The sequence below is a fragment of the Anser anser genome (assembly GCF_964211835.1).
Source record: "Anser anser genome assembly, chromosome: 1".
Lineage (NCBI taxonomy): Eukaryota > Metazoa > Chordata > Aves > Anseriformes > Anatidae > Anser > Anser anser.
This window is the reverse complement of record NC_139720.1, coordinates 169,902,432-169,921,523: the sequence shown is the minus strand read 5'-3', so window position 1 is coordinate 169,921,523 and position 19,092 is coordinate 169,902,432. Positions and strand designations below refer to the sequence as shown.

The following is a 19,092-nucleotide window of genomic DNA, read 5'->3' as shown; positions in this document are numbered from 1 at the left end:
ATGTTATTCCCTGCTCTCTTACTTTATTTCTGCTAGTTTTTCAGTGCATTAGCTTTTTCAGTGTTCTAATAAGATGGCCTCTGAGGTGTGCTTGTCTCAGAACAGTTACATGCTTTGGGAGAAAATGAATGCTGTATGTTCTGAATTTCAAAATATTCAAGAGATTATGTCATTGGGCCTAGAGGAAGTGGAGAAGACCCAACACAATAGGCAACCTTTTTATTCTTTAAACTGTTTTCCAGTTTAGTAAGCCCACAAGTCTCTGAGACAGTGTAATTCAATCTAATGGAGAGTCTCCTCCTAAGAGGAACAGCCACAAAATGAACAGAAATAGAAATAAAAATTATTAGATCAGTTTGTTCTGGAGAAGTCACTGAGCCACGATGACAACTATCATTTATGCCAGCTATACAATATGCCAGATATAGGACATGTCATGGGGCAAATGCAAAGAAAGAACAAGGAGACAGAGAGAGTTCTGATATTAGTTTTACTTTTCAGAAGTATTATAGCATTCTAGATCTATTACATAAATTAATATCAGCTGGAAATTATTTTTCAGAGAGCTCTTAGTCTACAAGAAAAAAATAATGACAAAAATCAGAGAAATATTTATCTACTAATTTTTTTCCTAATCTTTTTGTTTTCATCTAGGTAATAAGAATGACAGAAACATCTTCATTTTACAACGTCATACAGAGGGCTGGGAAATTCTGAATACTGCTCCACCTCTGAGGTCTGCTGGGCTTGGGCCATCTGTAAGGACTATATTTGATAAACATTATTTTAGAGCCTGCGCAGTTAAAACTTTCACAGCTTTGGTTTCTTGATATGAAAAAATTAGATGCCACTTGTGAGAGGAGGTGTATGCGTTCATCTCTACTTGGATCTTATTCCAGACTTCTTAAGGTAACCATCTAAAATAACTTGAATGAATCATTTTTGCAACTATTTCTCTCCATTGTTTATAGAGGGAGCCTAGGTAACCAGTTTAGACTATGTGACCACATTTAGACAGTTGAAGAGATATGTCTTGATAGATGCCTAATTTTTAGATGGCCAAAGATATCAGCCTAAATATTTAACTACTCAGCAAGCTGCGTGGAGAGGAATCTTTTTCTCTGAAAAATAGAAACATTATTTTCAAATGCAGAAGCTTATTGACGCAAGAGTCTAAGCAGAAGATACTGTAAACAGTAACTATGGAGACATGCATTTGAAACAATACACTAATGTCTAGTGATTGTACAAATACATATTCTCAGACAGCAAAAATCCAACTCAAACTGATGGAGGGGGGAGTCAAAAATGTAAAAATGCCTTGCATAAACAGCAACAGTACGTAAGTATGAAACTTGGCAAGTCTGTTCCCATTATCACATAGATTGTGTTTAAAGAACACTTAGAAATTAGGTACTCTCTTGTTGAGTCTCCAAGGCATTCCTTCCTTTTTCAGAGCTCATTTAAGTTACAAACTCTATACATACTATACAATGTAATATCTTCTATTTTTTAAAATATAACCTCAGATACACATCTTTTTCCCATGAGGACAGAGTCCCAACCACAAAGCTAAGTAGTCTTACTGACTTACTCTTACTAACTCAGTGCACTATTTTAGACACCAAACAATTTAACAGGAGTGATAAAGGGGCACTGTTCTGGAAGATGAGGCTTGAATCCTTTTTTACAAGAGCCAGCTCAGGTTGTCACAGCTGTGCTGAACTTGAGTTAAGGGGAGTAATAAAGCAGTGGCTACTGCTAAATAAAAGTCAGCCTGGGCATGACCCAAGGGCCAGGTTGAAGTGATCAGCTGTGCTCTCATGGTCTAAAGGACCTTTTTTTTTTCTTTTTTTTTTTTTTTTTAATACCAATCTTAAAACCTTATAAACAATGCCAGGAAATAAACTAGCAATTAAACAGTGTGGATGAAGAAGGATCAGCACTGAAGCATCCTCTTCAGTCTTTGGTTAATTTAGCAGTGCAGATATACCAAATACTCTCATGTACTCACATTAACACTAGCAAACTTTATACAGTTGTCTATCACTCTACCTTCTACCTCTAATTTCGGGTACAAACTGTTGAAACATCTATTCTGGCCAGCACAGAACCAGCTTAAATCATCAGAGTTTGTTTCCTTCTGCCAAATGAAAGCAGCTTTACTATTTTTTGATCTAATCTGGCTTTGGTAGCAGGTTAACCATGTTTGCAGTTGTGTCTGAGCTAATAGATCCAGCTGGATCCATGCTGTCTCTTAGCAGAGTCAGACTTAGTTGTGTCAATTCACAGTATAGCTAGTCCATAAAGCAGGTAAATGAAAACTGAATGCGTCTGTGCGAAGAAATGGTTGCACCTTCTTGCCTAAGATAGCATTATTGCTTCATAGGCTGATTTTTTTTTTTTCTTGGAAAGAAACAAAACAGAAGAGCCCCACCCTGAAACAAGAACATCTGTTTTTTGTGAACAAACATAATTACTACTGTGCATTTTAGAAAACAATAATTTATAAATAGAACATTAATACCTCACAGGAGAATTCTGCCTTTTACAGTAGCCACTATGATTACATACCACTCTAAACATTTAGAAATATGGTTTATGTGGGAGAAAAAGTGTTTCTGTACTTAATATAGTTGGCTGCAGTGTATATTAAGGAGCTCTATGATTTCACTCTTGAGTTTTTGATAATCTCCAGATAAACTTATTTAATACAGTAGCAGAGTACATTGCCATGAGGGATCTCTAAAAACTTTACTATAAAGTTATTATATAAATAGTAGCTATGAGAAATCAGTCAACTTTCCAGAGTGACACATGAGATTCAGCATACTCATGGTCCACAGAATTTAAATTAAGTCAATTCAAAATCTGGCCTTTGTGCTTGTTCCACAAAAGGATGACAGGGATTTTTATTTGTCTTGGGATTTTCCCCAGCTTTGCTTTGTGTCCAGTCAAAAATAACTTCTTCAGGTAAAAATCTACCTTCATCAGATCAAAATTGAAAGCTGAGTGTTGGCATATGGGGGAAGAAGTAAGAAAAAAAGCAAGGGCAGCTGAAGGGCAGTTGAAGTTTGGAACAGACAGCAACAAGCTGATAGTGACAAAACCACAAAAAGTGCCTGGACTTTTCTTCAAACCTGAGTATAAACAATTTTCACCTAGGCAGTGTTAAAATCAACCTTCTTCCACATTTGTCCATCTCTGCCTGTGATATTAAGAGGCGAGTAGCTGTCTGCATTGTTGTGGGTAGGGATGAGGGACATTTCTCAGCAAAAGGGCTGTAATCCTGCCTCAGTGTACTTGCGTTATGTACTTCTTTCTGAAAGGCATTTCAGACCTGCTGTTTTGATTGTGGCTTAAGAAATGTCAGCAGGTCCCTGAAATTCTTTCTTTTCCATTCATTGTCTTCTCTGAATTCTTCTCTGACTTCAGGGAAAAAGATGGAGCTCTCCTGGAGACCAAATAATACAAATTACTTAAAAGGTAAATATGTGCAATTGCCTGAATCCTGACGTATTGTGTGAGAGGAAAAAGAGGGGGCAAAATAAAGTACCAAAGAAGAAAAGCAAGAAAAAAAGACCTTTAGAGTTTTCCTATTTACTTAGCAAAACACTGTTTTTGTTCTTTCAGTATTCCCTTCTGTGAAATGAGAATAGTAACTTTAATTAACATGGTTAAAAAATAAATCTGGAGAGCATTCTGAAGTATTTTGCAGGGTAATATTCAAGCTGCAGATTCAAGCTCTACGGAGGAAAAAGGAACCTTCTTTTCAAAAGCAGACATTTCTGCTCTGACAGACACCTGCAAAGAAAACAAACAAACAAACAAAACAAATAAACAACCCAAACCAAACAAAAAACCCCACAAACACTAGTAAAAGCTTATCCTTGCAAAACTTATGGCATTGCTAATGATCAACAAATACAAAAACATATAATGTAGCCAGTTCTGGTGTGGAGTGCAGTAAAAACACAATTTCATAAAAAGAGAAATTTTAAGGACAATCTGAGAACCTTACAATTTTACTGTGTTGCTTTGCTCAGACGTTTAAACCATCATGTTTTCTGAACCCCAAACACAAAGTCCCCTTACTCAGAAGACAGGATTTCTGAAAAACAAATGTATAAAATTGTAAAGCCATACACAGAAAGCTACTAATGAGGGTGCTAAAGTTCCTAGCAAATTAGCCTAAAGATACTTTATTATATATGAAAACATTCTGTTAACTCCTAATGATATCATGGAAGAATGCTTTTCAAATCCCTGAAAACTAAACAGCAGCTGAAAAGCTAGAAAACCTAAAAATGATTACATGTTATCATAAAGCACTTGGATAAAATAGGGTAGCTCATAAATCAGAGCTATAGAATCTACTTCAGGATAACTAAAACAGCGGAAGCAGTACTGTTTACAAAGGAACTTTAACTCCAAACAATGCATCTAACCAATAGAAAACAAACACATTAAAAGAAAGGAAATTAGTGAAGTCATTACACAAACCCAGCTGGGAACCCAGCTGTTTCAAGATAAAGCAAACTCTCTAATTCTTGATCTTCAGGAGTGTCTAATTAGAATACAAACTAAAAAGTTGTTCTCCGAGACAATGTTAAAACAAAAAATAAAAGAAGTAGAAAGCTTCCTCTCAGAATCAGATTCCTCTGCTGTGACAAAACTGATTTTTGAAAGTCTGAATAACAAAACAAACCAGAAATGTTTCTGCTAAAGAAGTATGACATTAACTATGCTTAAATAAGGGCTGGAATGTACACGAGTGTAATACTATGAAGCATGTTTTCTTTTTGTTGTTGTTTATTTATTTATTTATTAAACATTAAATAGACGTGCTGCAAGCCTATGGTGTTAATCACCTTCATTGAACAAACCAATCAAGAAAATACTGCAGTCAAGAGTATAATGGCAAATTGTACTGAGGACTACAAACCACAAAATTTCCAAGTAGGGCCACCTTACTTGCAGGACTTGCAGTGAAATATGTTGGTTTAATTAGATAACTTTGCAATTCTTTATTTTCATTACACTACTAGTTTGATATTGATAATAAGAATACACTTAGGAATAAGAAAGGTATTACAAGCATAAGGATCAGGTTGACAGAGAGGCATTAGAGGATAAAGGAGACTGGATTTGAAATAGTGAAAGTAAGGGTACACTGACTGCAGAATAAGTGTAACATTATTTCTTACCAGATCCAGCCGTTCTACTTTTGAGAAGATAAATGTGAAGATACAGATTTTTTTTATTATTATTTTGAAGCAGAGGACCTACATAATCACTTTTCTGTTTTAGCATATTTACCGCCACAAATATTCTGAAATTGATTTTTTTTTTTTTTTGGGGGGGGGGGAAGGAGGAGGGAGTGAAATATTACTCAACACTATGCTCCTTATGTCTTCAATATCTCTTAACCATTATTATTTTTTATTATCTTTCACCTAGTGCAAAGGCATAATTTATATCACTGTAATGGTAGTATTTAAAGTACAGTTGTAAAACAATTTTGCAGTATGATTTTGTTCAAGAGTGCCCTACACTGAAATGGCAATACCATCACCAAAAATCCAGTAGCTGAGAATGTGAGGCTTAATGTTGCAGATGATTTAGCGTAAAGGAAGAATCTTGAGACATCAAGAATGATAATAAATAGATAAATAAATTCTGTGAAGTATGAATGTGCAGTGAAATTACCTAAATATTCTCTGTTTATGCTGAATCAAGCCACTGCTTGAAGCTATTAATCTTTCAAAGACTATTTCTTTTTACATTATATAAATAATATTTTAAAGTAATTTGGTATAATACCAGAAGCATATGGGTTCAGTTGTACAAAAAGCTATATCTATCACTAACCAGTTCGTCTGCAAGTTAAATTAATGGAAGTATTTTATTATAAATTCCTCACTGGTATGTAATGGTTTCACGTGTCTTCCCCTCTGTTGGTTCAGCCATTCATTAAATCATAATCTGCCTTCATTCTGAACTTTCAGCCTACCCTCTGGCCTGGATTAATCCACTTCACAAAGCTTTACATTTGGAGAAAGTCTCATATGATCTAAAGATCTGGCAGCCTTCTACTTTCCTTTTCCACTGTATATGTAATGTTCAAACTGTTTAGCTTGTTTCAGTCTCCACCTTCTTATGCCTGCTTGTCTTCCAGGTCAGGAGGAGAGGTATACAAGTTATCTTCCTAGCGATTAGAAAGGTAAATCAATTGAAAGATCTCAATACTCAATAAAAAAGAACATTTTGAAATTTAAAAGCATACAAATATTTGGTACCCATACAGAAAACCACTGCCCAGGATGGAGTATAAGATAATTTATTCGTGTAAGAATCAGCTTTTCTTGTAAGCTTCAAAAGTATTATTTAAGAAAAATGATTCTACCAGGAGAGAAATAAAAGAGGTTATCTCAAAATATTTTGTAAGCTTAGATGGGTTGGTAAAATTTTAAATATATTAATAATTATTTATCTCATGTGATACAAGTTACAGAGACACCAGTGCACTTGAAATTTAAATAAAGAACAGGGATTTTCTGCACAATTTTGCACAAGTGGAATTGTTTGTAACCTAACATAGTTACTAAATTATATTTCTACTTGTTTTTCAGTTTTCTACCATCTATATATATATTTTGATTTTATACATGCTATTTCTTTTTTTTTTTTTTCTCAAACCTGTTTTAACTTGCATTATATTTATTTGTCTTTTTATTTTTATTTTTTTAAAAAATGAAGTCTCTCCAGGGCAGGAAACTTGTCTTATTTATTTTTATAGAATGTTGCTTAAATATATGTTATTATGTAAATGATCTTAATTTTAAAATAATAATACTTTCACATCAAAACCTATTTTGAGTTAAATGCTCAATTTTTATTTGTTTTGCTTCTTATGTTTTTGCCAAATTAAGTATTTTTTTCATGCATATTCAAATACCTTTCCACATTGAGCTCCTAATTAATTTAGTTTAATTTAAACAGCTAATTTTCTTATGAGAATTCCCAGTTCCCAGAGGACAAATCATAGGTCCACTGCAGGTAAAGAAAATTATGGCTTCAGCTTCATCAGGGCCAAGATTTCACCCACAACCTTAGCTGATAATGTTCTCTGTACCATAAACTGCTATTTTTGCAAGGCAATCTGTGATTCTGTTAGTCATCAAATGTGGAAGAGTTTGCAAAAAACATTGTTCTTCTTCTTCATTTATTTGATTGTGTAAAACCCAGTCCATTCTACTCAATATCCCTTTCTTCATTTTTTTTTTCATATTTCTTTAAGGTTTCATTTTTTCTCATCAGTTATGCTAATTTCTTTTACAAGCAGAATGTTTCTGCCTGATGTTCTTTCTTTGGCAAACGAACCTCCCCTGTTGCTCTGGTCTCTGCTTTTCTTATGTTTCCTTCCTCCTCAGCTCTCTGGTTTTAATAGATTTCTACCCCTCACCTCCCTTCTAGTCATCTCTTTATTCCAGAAGGGGAGGGGGGAAGGAGACCGGGACCTTTGGAAGAAGCTAAAGTATTATTATCCTTACTTTACAAACAGGAAAGCAAAACTAGACAAAGCAAGAAGATGAATCCATGTTTCCATGTTTAGTTCTGGAATTAGCACATAGAAGAAAATCTTCAACTTGTCCTGTGGCTGAGATTTTCTTAAACTGATGGGATGCCCCTCCTGTGGCTGCACAATTATATTGCCTTCTAAGCTGAAGCAGACAACAGCCACATTGTCATTTTGCAGCAGGTTGGGCTGTTTCTGCTATTTGCAGCTCACAGAAGCCCCTGTGAAATCAGGGAACAAGTATAAATATGCCGAAAAGGCTGAGATTAGTTGAGGGAGTCACAGAACCGAGAAACTCAAGAGGGCCCAAGCTTCACAGACTTCTACATATGTTTCTGACATACATGCAATATACGCTAGCAGTCTCTATGTATATTATATTGCATTTGTATTTATGAAAATAAATAAATAAATATGAAGCTGTCCTCCTAAGTAATTATTTAAGAAGTGTGACTGCTTGTAAGAATATTTACACCACTTTTTTAATTATTGAAAAGAAATAAAATGTAAGAATTAGTTTATAATTTTTGATGTATTTTTGCTGGAAGTGGGTTCGCTTTATACTAGCACAAACATAGGATGGTACTTTAGTGGAGGAGAGGTGAATTTCAATAAACCTGAATAATAACCATTGAGGGTGTTTATTTCTTTTAAACATTGTATACAGCTGTTGTAATGGTGGCAAAGATGTGTGCAAGAAAGCTACATATACGATACTACAAACTGTTTGTTTCACCCTTTATTTAGTAACAGCTGGTAAAATGGTATTTAAGAACAATTTTGATTTAATCTAATGAGAAACTGTGTTGCAATGTACTGTACTGCCTGCGGAAAATAATTAGACAAACATTGATTTTTATGTTGCTATAATAGTTTCATTTTCGATAACTAGGAATTTATATGCATAGTTATTTGTTACCATTCCTCTCTATATACAGGCTGGAGATTTGCTTGAAAACAAACAAACAAACAAAACCACTAAAACTTAAGAAAAAATATGACAACAACAACAAAACAACAACAACAAAACAAAAAAAAAGTCTTAAAATGAAGTTTAGCTATTTTAACTGTAAAAGGTCTCCCTTAAGAATTCAGTTTTATATTCAACTGATGTTAGACCAAGCTGGTGTCAAAAGGAACCAGACAGTGGGATCTACGGGGAGTCAGAAGTAAATCAGAACACACGAATACTAACAAAAAAAGAAGAACAAACAGAAAACAGGGCATGGAGGATAGCATAAAAAGAACTTTATTGTTCAGTTTTGTGCCTACACCTGATATAATTTGCGTTATAAAATTTCTGATTTATTTATTTTATGAATCAAAATAATCTTGAATACACTGAGACATGACAGCAGACTAAATGTAGTGTAGGGCTCTGACTTATAGCAGTTGTTTTCCTCTATTGATATGAATGCAATTAGACTTTTGCTTAGATTACATGACTGAAAATCAAGGTCAGAATCAGGGCTAAAGATACATATTTACTGGAAAACAAAAGATGCAAGCGAAGAGCTGGACAAGTGATCATTCACACATTGCACTACAACTAGTTCTACCAAAGACAAAGACTAAGCATCTGTCTGAGAGTAATTCACTCAATGGATCTTTCCTGAACATCTAAACCACACCATGTTTTATCCCTTCTTTATCCCTTATCCCTCAGCAGTCCTCCAACATTGTCCCAGAAGGCTTTTGATTCTCAAGTACCCTCACTGTCCTCAGGCTTTTCCCTCAGTTTTGTTATAAAACCATTAATCTTGCTGATGGCAATAGAAGTCATCACATCCTTTCGGAGCATTCAAACCAAAAATACACATGTGAAAATAGACATGTAACCACAAGGACCCATTTCAAGAAAAATATGTCTGATACATAGGGGGGCATCAGAGAAGCTTGCCCAAAGCAATGTGCTGGTGTCTTATTCATACTTTATCTTGCCTTCATTTTAGAGTAAACTGGTTTTCTGACGTGGGAGCATGTCGTTTCATAAATGGAGGTAACGCATTTGAACTTGTCTTGGAATTATAGAAATCACTTTGTTCCTTTTGGTGGAAGGAAACCATAAAATGAATCTGAATCCCTTTAGGCTTTTTTCTGCTCAATTTAGTCAGGTTCTGTGGCTTTCACTACCCTCCCCATTATCTACAGCTAAGGTGTATGCACTGGTTTAACATCCTAAGTGTATGGAACCAAGAGGAATACAAGAAGCCTACATTTCTTATATGATTCTTCTGTGGGTTATTTAAAGCTGACCATATTTTAGGGTATAATGGAAGTTATTTTGCAGAAGTTGGCTTAGTAAAACACATCATCAGCTATTTCTAAACTGTTTTACATACTTCCAAACAGGCATTTTTCTACATACTATGAATGGGTCCTGTCATGTAGCCATCCTCAGAATGATTACAACTTCAATTTAAGTTTATTGGGACTTTTCAATGAGACTCTACTACAGGATGAAAAGCACTCATGACATCTGATACCTATTAATTTGGGAATTCACAATTTAAGACCTTCAGCGTTATGAGTGTCTTACTTACATGCAAATACTTTTCAGTGTGTTTACTTGTGCTTATAATGACATTATGCTGAGAATATTTTACCCTCAAAGGAATTTATCATATTTTGTTTGCTATTACCAACATGTTTTTTGAGCTGTTAGTCTGAAACAAATATTTAGACAAGTGAAGGAAGTAGTATTATTATTTCTCCCACTGCACATTAGTAAAATGTAAAGTACTGTGCACCTAGATTGTTATCTGCTTCTGATGAAGTTTGTGATTATATTTTCTGGGTTTAGTTTGAAAGCTAAGACATCTGTTTATCTGGTGCATACAGAATAACTCTCATGTCTCTTCATCTCTAAAATTTTCAAAGGCTTTCATTCTGTTTTAAATCCTTTGAAGAAGCAGTAATCAAAGACAAAAATTATCAGAGGTACATTTTTGTTTTCCAAACAATGAAAATAACAACGCTCATCCTACTCCGATTTCAGGCACTTGCAATGAAACTTCAAACCTGGAGATTTGCCACACAAATCAAAAGTAATATGGGTAGCAGCAAACTCCAAAGTGCTGGCTGGATTACAGTTAATATGGGTACGCCCCCCAGACTTCAATTCATCATATAAATTTAAACCAGGCATTTAAATAATAAAGACAAATAAGGCAATGCAAAGACTTCAAAAAACATATCCCATCACAGCATGACAACACATCAAGGTTTTTTTGTTCTCCTTCTTTTTTATTCAGATGAAGAAATTGGGGAGAATAATGGTGAAATGCCCTTGTAACACAAAAACTTTCTGGAAACAGAACATTGAACAAACAATATTTTGCCATTCAAAACTGATTTTCAATTTCAAAACTTAGTCTGAAGTACTATTTTATAAAAAGAAATGAAAATATTCTTGAAAAATGTACATTGCAGCTGAACTGTCTTAATTAAGATTTTTTTGTATTGCCAGATCTATTCAAACTACATTTTTACTTAGCACTTGAGGGGAAAATTAACAGAGGCCTTTCTTGAGGAACTGAGAAGTTTGCTATGCATTTTTCATTTATTGCTCTGACATGTATCCACCTCTAGTATAATGATGCCATTTAAAATAGATTTTGGGCAGAAGACTTAATATTTAGTTGAACCAATAAATGATGGGAGTATGTGAAAAGTTCTTGCAGAAATTCTAATTTATTTATGGTAGAAAGAGAGAAAGAGAGGAAGGGGAAAGGGAAGGGCGAGGGGGAGGGCGAGGGGGAGGGCGAGGGGGAGGGGGAGGGGGAGGGGGAGGGGAGGGGAGGGGAGGGGAGGGGAGGGGAGGGGAGGGGAGGGGAGGGGAGGGGAGGGAAGGGAAGGGAAGGGAAGGGAAGGGAAGGGAAGGGAAGGGAAGGGAAGGGAAGGGAAGGGAAGGGAAGGGAAGGGAAGGGAAGGGAAGGGAAGGAAAGGGAAGGAAAGGGAAGGAAAGGGAAGGAAAGGGAAGGAAAGGGAAGGAAAGGAAAGGAAAGGAAAGGAAAGGAAAGGAAAGGAAAGGAAAGGAAAGGAAAGGAAAGGAAAGGAAAGGAAAGGAAAGGAAAGGAAAGGAAAGGAAAGGAAAGGAAAGGAAAGGAAAGGAAAGGAAAGGAAAGGAAAGGAAAGGAAAGGAAGGAGGAAGAAGAAGAAGAGAGAGAAAGAGAAAGAAGATCAATTTCAAGACTTTTGAACCAAGCACAACCTTCACCCTAAAGACATATTCATTGTACTCATCATTATTCCTGGATGTTCAGACACCAGAACTGGGCTGAGGACATATAGAAAAAAAATGAAATGAAGTAATATAGTATCATTTCAGTCCCTAGGGATTACTCTGGAGCACAAATGAGATATCAGACAGGGTCATTGTCCTATGAGTTCAAAATCCTCCCTGAACTCTGCACTTATAGCCACAATGACATGTTACAGAGCTCTCATGGGTTACCATGTCAAGACTGTGCAATCCTATGATGCCTCTCATCACTTTGGTTACCATTTGTACAGATAGTATGCAGATGTCTTCACAGTTACATTGACCATGAGGAGCTAACCAAAGGTAACAAATACCATGTTGGAAGACAGAGATGAACATTTTTAAATTATATTTTTTTTTGAAATGGGAGTTCTGCTTTGTTACTGATGTGAAGTACATACTTACCTAGCAAGGAGAAAAAAAAAGAAAAAAAGAAAAAAAAAAAACAGACACCTGCCACTGTAAAATAGTTAGGAAGTTGTATTCCATTTTTATGGAACATTATTTTGATTAGAAATATCTCCCTTATCTTTAGATTTACTTAAAATATGCTTGGGCAGAAGCAACCTCAGTTAATTTAATAACTATGAAGCCTGACTCCTTCAGAAGAAAGAGAGAGAAAAAAAAAGAAAGACATGGGATTTTTTAGCCTTAATCATTTAAAATAAGCTCTTTTTTCTCCCGTTTTAAAATGCTCAGTGCTATCACAATTGCACTGCAGTTTGCATCAGTTTTCTCAGACATAAGAACTGCATCAATTGCTGAAAGTGACAACTTTCTTTCATGATATCATAGGGCAATATCATCATTGCCCATAAAGTACATTGTTGGCTCAGTACTGTTGAGTCAGAGCTGCATTCAAAGCCCTGTGGGTGAATAAGGCTGTGGTTTACCAACAGCATTGAGATGATCTAAGCCTGGAAGTTATCACTTTCAGTGGCAATTTTCTCAACTTTTCCTCTGTCTATATATTTGGCCCCTCCTACCCCCAACTCTCCATTAATATTTAAACAAAAGGAACTGATACTGAAAAGTGTTAATATTTGAGAGGTTGATTGTTGAATCAGTTTCTGGATTAGTTTACAAAGTAAACATACGACCTCACCTGTTGGCACAAGGGAAAAGGTATTAAGAGACAACAGAGAGAAGGATGGAGTGATCATCTCCTTTAGCAGCTTCTTATACTTAAGTTAGATTAATGTATTCATGAAAACATAGCCTAATTTAATTCATATTTCCAAGGTCCTCAGTGTTTCCAAGATAGATGAACAACTGTCACACTCTCTGACTCTCACTTTTACCTCCCTTCCCTTCACCTGGGAACAACCTCAAGATGCTATCATCACAGCAGCAAAAGAGCTCTCTGAAGCATATTTGCCTGTCAGCTGGGTAGTTGCCTTCAATTAGAAGTGTGAGGAGTTTTGTCTTCTAGGTCGCAGGTAGATTTTAGAGCCAGATTGGGTTGTCTAACAAATGCATTTGTATCCTGTGCTTTTACCTACATGTTTGCTTTTTGGGAAAGGGAAGTAAACATAGGGTCAGATATGAATATTTTATGACCTTATGAAAAAAAAAGCTATTATGATGATCTTCAGGTTATAGTTACAAAAAAAAAAAAAAAAGAAAAAAAAAGTGGAAAATAGAGGGGAATCAAAAGTGATTGTAAGAACAGAGTAATGAAACTTCTACCCTTGGTGCCCTTCTACCTCCAATGAACAGATATTCTTTTAACCCATGAATCATTGTGTCTTAATAAAATTCATTTCAGTGTTAACTTCTCAAAATTTTGAAGAGAGAAACTTGTGAATGTATTTGAATATTGAAAACCAGCGTGTTGTAAACTAATGTGTAGGTATTCCAAAGAGAGAGGAAAAAAAAATAAAACAACCTGATCACTTTGTTGAATATAAGTCCAAAAATGGTAACTGGCTTAAAAATAATTGTTCCTACAGAAAATAAACATTTCATTTATTATATTATTATTATTAATTATTATTATTATTAATGTTTATTTATCAGCCAGTCCTGTTATCTCCTCCGCTCTGTCCATCTGTTCCCTGCTACACCTGGAAGAATATTCCCACTTAAGTTACAATGTACCTGTACAAATCATTGACTCACATACAAAATCAAGAATATTCGACCACTCTTTAAGGAAGAGAATGTGTGGGAAGTGGAGCTGAGAAAAGACTGTTATTTTAAAAATATCTAAAATAGATTTTGAACCCTACATTTTGAAGCATTTTAAAGTGTAATCTCTCTCCTTTCTGATCCCCTTTGACATTTCTAGATGATACTGAAAAACACTGAACTAAATATGAAGATGAGAAAAAGACATTTTCAGTAACAGATTTACACATATATAGGGCTAAATCTTATCCCAAAACAGGCTTATGAAAATGGAAGAAGGAATTCAAGGGCCTTCTCTGTCTGGTGTAATTTTAGATGACTTAGGCTATTCCTATGTTAGGAAACAGCGAAAAGCAAGAGAAACACTCGATTAAGACATACAGTGCTAAGGATCTAGTGTCTGTACCATACACAACTCACATTCTTTCGCTTTTGCCTCTCTCTAGTCTGGTCTCAGAGGATGAAGCACAATTGGTATGCTTGTGGAGAACTTCTAGATTAGTTTAATTCCCCAAAATCCTGGTCCACTTGTTCTATATCTGCTTTGTGATGGGAAATAGAGGACAGAAAAGGGGCCCACGAGTACGCTGCCCAAAACAGGCAATTCCCTTAATGTTACTGTCTTTGAAAGAGTAACTCTGTGTCAGTAAATGACCTATTGTGGTTTAGCCTGAGCAGGCAGCTGAGCACCACACAGCTGCTTGCTCACTCTCCCCAGGTGGGATGGGAGAGATTATCAGAGAGGTAAAAGTGAGAGAACTCACAGGTTGAGATAAAGATGGTTTACTGGGTAAAGCAAAAGCTGTGGGTGTAAGCAAAGCAGAACAAGGAATTAATCCGCTACTTCCCATCGTCAGGCAGGGGTTCAGCCACTTCCAGGAAAGCAGGGCTCATCATGTGTAATGATTTCTTGGGAGGACAGACACCATCACTACCAATGTCTATCCATCCGTTCATCCCCTCATCCCCCCCCCCCCCATCCCCCCCCTTCTTTACCCCAGCTTTTATTGGTGAGCATGACACTATATGCTATGGCATATCCCTTTGGCCAGTTTGGGCCAGCTGTCCCAGTTCTGTCCCCCTGCCCAGCTCCTAGTGCACTCCCAGCCCCCTCACTGGCAGGGCAGTGTTTGAGAAGCTGAAGAGTCCTTGGCTCTGTGTAAGCATTGCTCTGCAACAGCTAAAACATCAGTGTGTTATCACCATTATTTTCATCAAAAATCCAAAACACAACATTGTGTGAGCCTCTATGAAGAAAATTAACTCTGTTCCAGACAAAACCATGATAGATATTTATATATATTTACACAGAATCTTTTTCTCTTATCTTCTCTATTTGTATAGGCCTATGAACCTCTGAGAATAATCTGTTTTTATCTGCCTAAATCCTCCCATTTGGTTTTGTATCTCTGCAGTTCTATCTTTTTTTTTATTTCCAGAAGTCCGTATGGCAGCTTTCCAATTGTATTTATCCACTCCAACTAATTGAGTCACATAAATGCAAGTAATTTGAAGCATTATTGTGAGATATTTCTGTTTGCCTCTTTAATTAAGCAGTTGTTCACAGGTGCATACAGTTACAACAAAATTAATTGATAGCTTTATATTGCAGTTTTTGAATCTGCTACTCTTTGGTGTTTGCAAATAGTGCTGTTAGACACAGTAAGTCTTATCTTGTTCATAGGGAACATTTCTCACTTTCCTTCAGAAAAGGTTAGGACAGATTGACCTATATATTGGAAAATCTATGCAAGCAGTAAAGGTAATTTTGCTAAAAAAGAAACAGAGCAAATGTTTATTTATGGAATACTTTATTACCAATGGGAAGAGCTGCAACCCTGCTTTGTATTTCTGCATCCATAACAAGTATCTTTACTGTCAAAAATCATTGCTAGTGGAAGTTAATAGTTTCTGTGGAAATTGCGGGCATTTCATTTATTTTTGTCAGAGACTGCATTACCTTAACCATATAAGATTGTTCTAGGATTATTAATAAAATTTCTTTTAAATATGTATTCTTGTTGTTGTTAAGCTAAAATATAAATATATATATATAAAAAACACAACACATACAAATATATATATATATATATTTTTCAGCTACCTACGAAAAATTTTCAAGTTTAAGCATGGGAGTCTGGTTTTATCCTGTATGATTCTGGGAAGCTAGCTAGAGGCTACTAGTAGCATAAATGGAAAATGATAGTCATAATCCAGAGGATAATTCAGCCCTAAAAGGTAAAGTTGGAATTTCCACCTGGAAGTGACTACTGCTTACTACTTATCTATGCTTTGGGTATCCAGATAGGTGGGAAAGGCTACAAGAATATTTTTATAACATATAGTTATATAATATATAGTTATATCCTGAAAAATCTTTAATTTTTAATTTTCTGTCAAGGTCTTCACTTAAGATGAAAATATGTGTTCAAGTTAACAGTCAAGTACCCTTACTTAGTGTGAATAAATAATTAGGTCAGAATCTGGCTCTCATTGTTTAAACTTTTCTTGGCAGGATTCTTATTCCTTCCAACATTTGAAAGGAAAAAGGAATTAATACAATAATAATGAATAAATTAATAATAATTCAACATTAACTGAGATGGGAGCAGTAAAAGGTGTATGTTTTCTACTGCACTTAGCCCCATACTTCTGCCGTATGTTCTCTGTATAGTAGTCTATATATCTATACATATTACTAGTGACAGTAATAATATAAACACTGTTGTAAGATTACATAGTATATTAATCATTTCCTACAGAGCAAATTCTGTCTAGTGGAGTCAAATGCAAACTTGCCATCTAGAAATAGAGTAGAAAGCTCACACCTAAAAGAAAACAGTGTCCAATGACTGATATGATTTAGATATTAAAGAAGAAAACCAACCAATTGCTGCCATCCAGTGTGATGGTTTATCTGAGAGTTTTTAATATAATTTTCTGTGACCTCATCGGAACAGCTGAAAAATAGTTGTGCCTCAGCCAGAAGACAGTAATTGACCCAAATGAATGTATTTTACTCCATATTGCAACAAAACAGGATCATGTACACAATGAGCAGTCATGTTTCAGGAAGACAAGACAGTAATTTCCAGATGAGGGAGAGAAGTTATTATGAACTTTGTGTGAGCTTGCAATCCCCAAATATTTCAACAGGCAGACAACAAGAGGGAAGACTTTTTTCTTCATTACAAAATGCATAATAGAGGAGTACAATGTCCAGTTTTGCTGTTACATTTTACAGTTGCAATAACAATCTGAGAGATCTGAGGGGAGCTACAAAAGAGAAGTAAAACAGTGGTAAACTTAAAAATCTCAAGCTGTTTTATTTCTCTAGAAGAGTAAAACTCAGCATGAATGTAATGGGCATGTTCCTCATAAGTTGAAGAGACCTTTGCAAGTAGAGGATTCTTAATATAGCAGGAGAGATGGAAAAAAGATCATATAGCTGAAACCTGAATGTAGACAAATTCCATTTTAAAACAAAGCACGCTTTCCTAAGAGCTTTGAGAGAACTTACATAAGTATCTTTTATATTTCCCATTATCACTTCAGTTGTCTGTATTAGTTCTGGGTACCTTACTAAAGTCTATTCTCCACCTCACCCATAAATTATGAAATTGCTCCCTGAATGACTGACTAAAAATCTGTTCAAAGTATTGTGGATACTATAGTAGACAGTTACAACTGCCAAGGCAGTAGTGTTTTAGCAGTGAATATGTAGGTAACATCAGCTGAATAGCATATAAATTGAGATAGCAAGATTTTTTTTCCCCTCACAAACTCAAATATAGCTCAAATATAACCATAAAACTGCCCTTGTCAATCTTCGGTCTCCATAAGATGAACCTGAACACTGGTGCTCACTGTTTAGTTCGGGCATCCTTTAGAGGTTATCAAGATTGTCAAGCTTTCTCATTTAAAATCACTGCATATCTACCTACCACCTGGCACTTATGCAGAAGTGCACAAGTACATGAAATTCTGTCCATTGTGGTCTAAACTATTAAATGTAAGAATCCCATGCAGAAGTTAATGCTGTTAGTACTTTCTCTGTTTAACTTTTACATAGCATCCACCTGCTGCAGTATATGTGAACTTATAGCAGAGCTGGGTAATAAAACTGAGGAGGTCACTTTTATTCAACAGAAAATCTGTTCTAATTTGTTACCATAATAGTCAACTATAATGGAAAATTATGAAAGTTTTCTCATCTGTTATTAAGATTAAGTTCTTCTTTCAGTGGGCAAACATAATTTTCTGGATGAGTATATAGCAGCACAATACATAGTTTTCTTAATACTTTCAAAAGCTTACATAAAGTACAAATCATAAAGATTTAAAAATCACCACGTGACAAATGTTCATCCTGAGGTGATTTACAGAGCTGTTTTTTTTTTTTTTTTTTTTTTTTGATGAGGGAGGAGCTCTAGTTCTGAAAAGAAATGTTGCAAAAACACGATAGAGTTCTTTATTTGTTTTATCTCTGTGAATTTCTATCAATTTTACTCAAATTAAGCACAAAAATGTTTTTCTTTTTAACTGCCAGACATGAAAACCTTTTTCTGGGATCTGAAAGTCACTGCCAACAGTAGAGTTCTCTCAGGCCAGATTATTACAATTGAGTAGACACCTTGTCTCCAGTGGGATTGTGAAGGTGCAAATAAAGGCAGCATTTGGCATTCCAGCGGGAAATTTGGAGATAGAATATCTTCACTGATGACATACATGCCTGACTAGAATCCAGCTTACTCCCCCAGAGCTATTGGGTCTACTAGGCAGGGAAAAAAAAATAAAATAAAAGAATTTACAAGTCAAAGTCAAAACACAATTGTTTCTGAAGCAGACAGATATGACTCACAGGGTTTCTATCAGTTGAGAAGGAAGCTGTCTTTCCTTTGAAACAATTTATACATGAGTCCATTTGACGTGGTGTAGCATCTCTAGTCTAACACAATGGAAAATTAAATATATGCAGCCAGGTACAACAAACCATTTGGAATTTTGCAGCACTGTTTAGTCACAATTAGGAGCTTGCTTGCAGACTAATGATTACTTCCTAACATGCTTAGTCACCTGTGCTGCTTTTGGATCAGTATTCACAGAGATGCATAGCATG

General features: G+C 35.5%; 2 long non-coding RNA genes across 2 annotated transcripts in view; one reads left to right on the top strand and one right to left on the bottom strand.

The window, feature by feature from the left end:
• LOC310893062 overlaps positions 1–19,092 on the top strand; it is a 74,845-nt gene that overhangs the window by 21,742 nt on the left and 34,011 nt on the right. Inside the window, exon 2 of the long non-coding RNA XR_014578676.1 lies at positions 655–736. This is a non-coding gene — a long non-coding RNA (uncharacterized lncRNA). The remainder of the gene's footprint in view (positions 1–654; positions 737–19,092) is intronic.
• LOC310893060 lies at positions 2,599–5,286 on the bottom strand. Its single transcript, XR_014578674.1, has 3 exons — positions 4,316–5,286; positions 4,022–4,111; positions 2,599–3,804 (listed from the first exon to the last, which is right to left on the bottom strand). It is a non-coding gene; the product is annotated as an uncharacterized lncRNA (long non-coding RNA).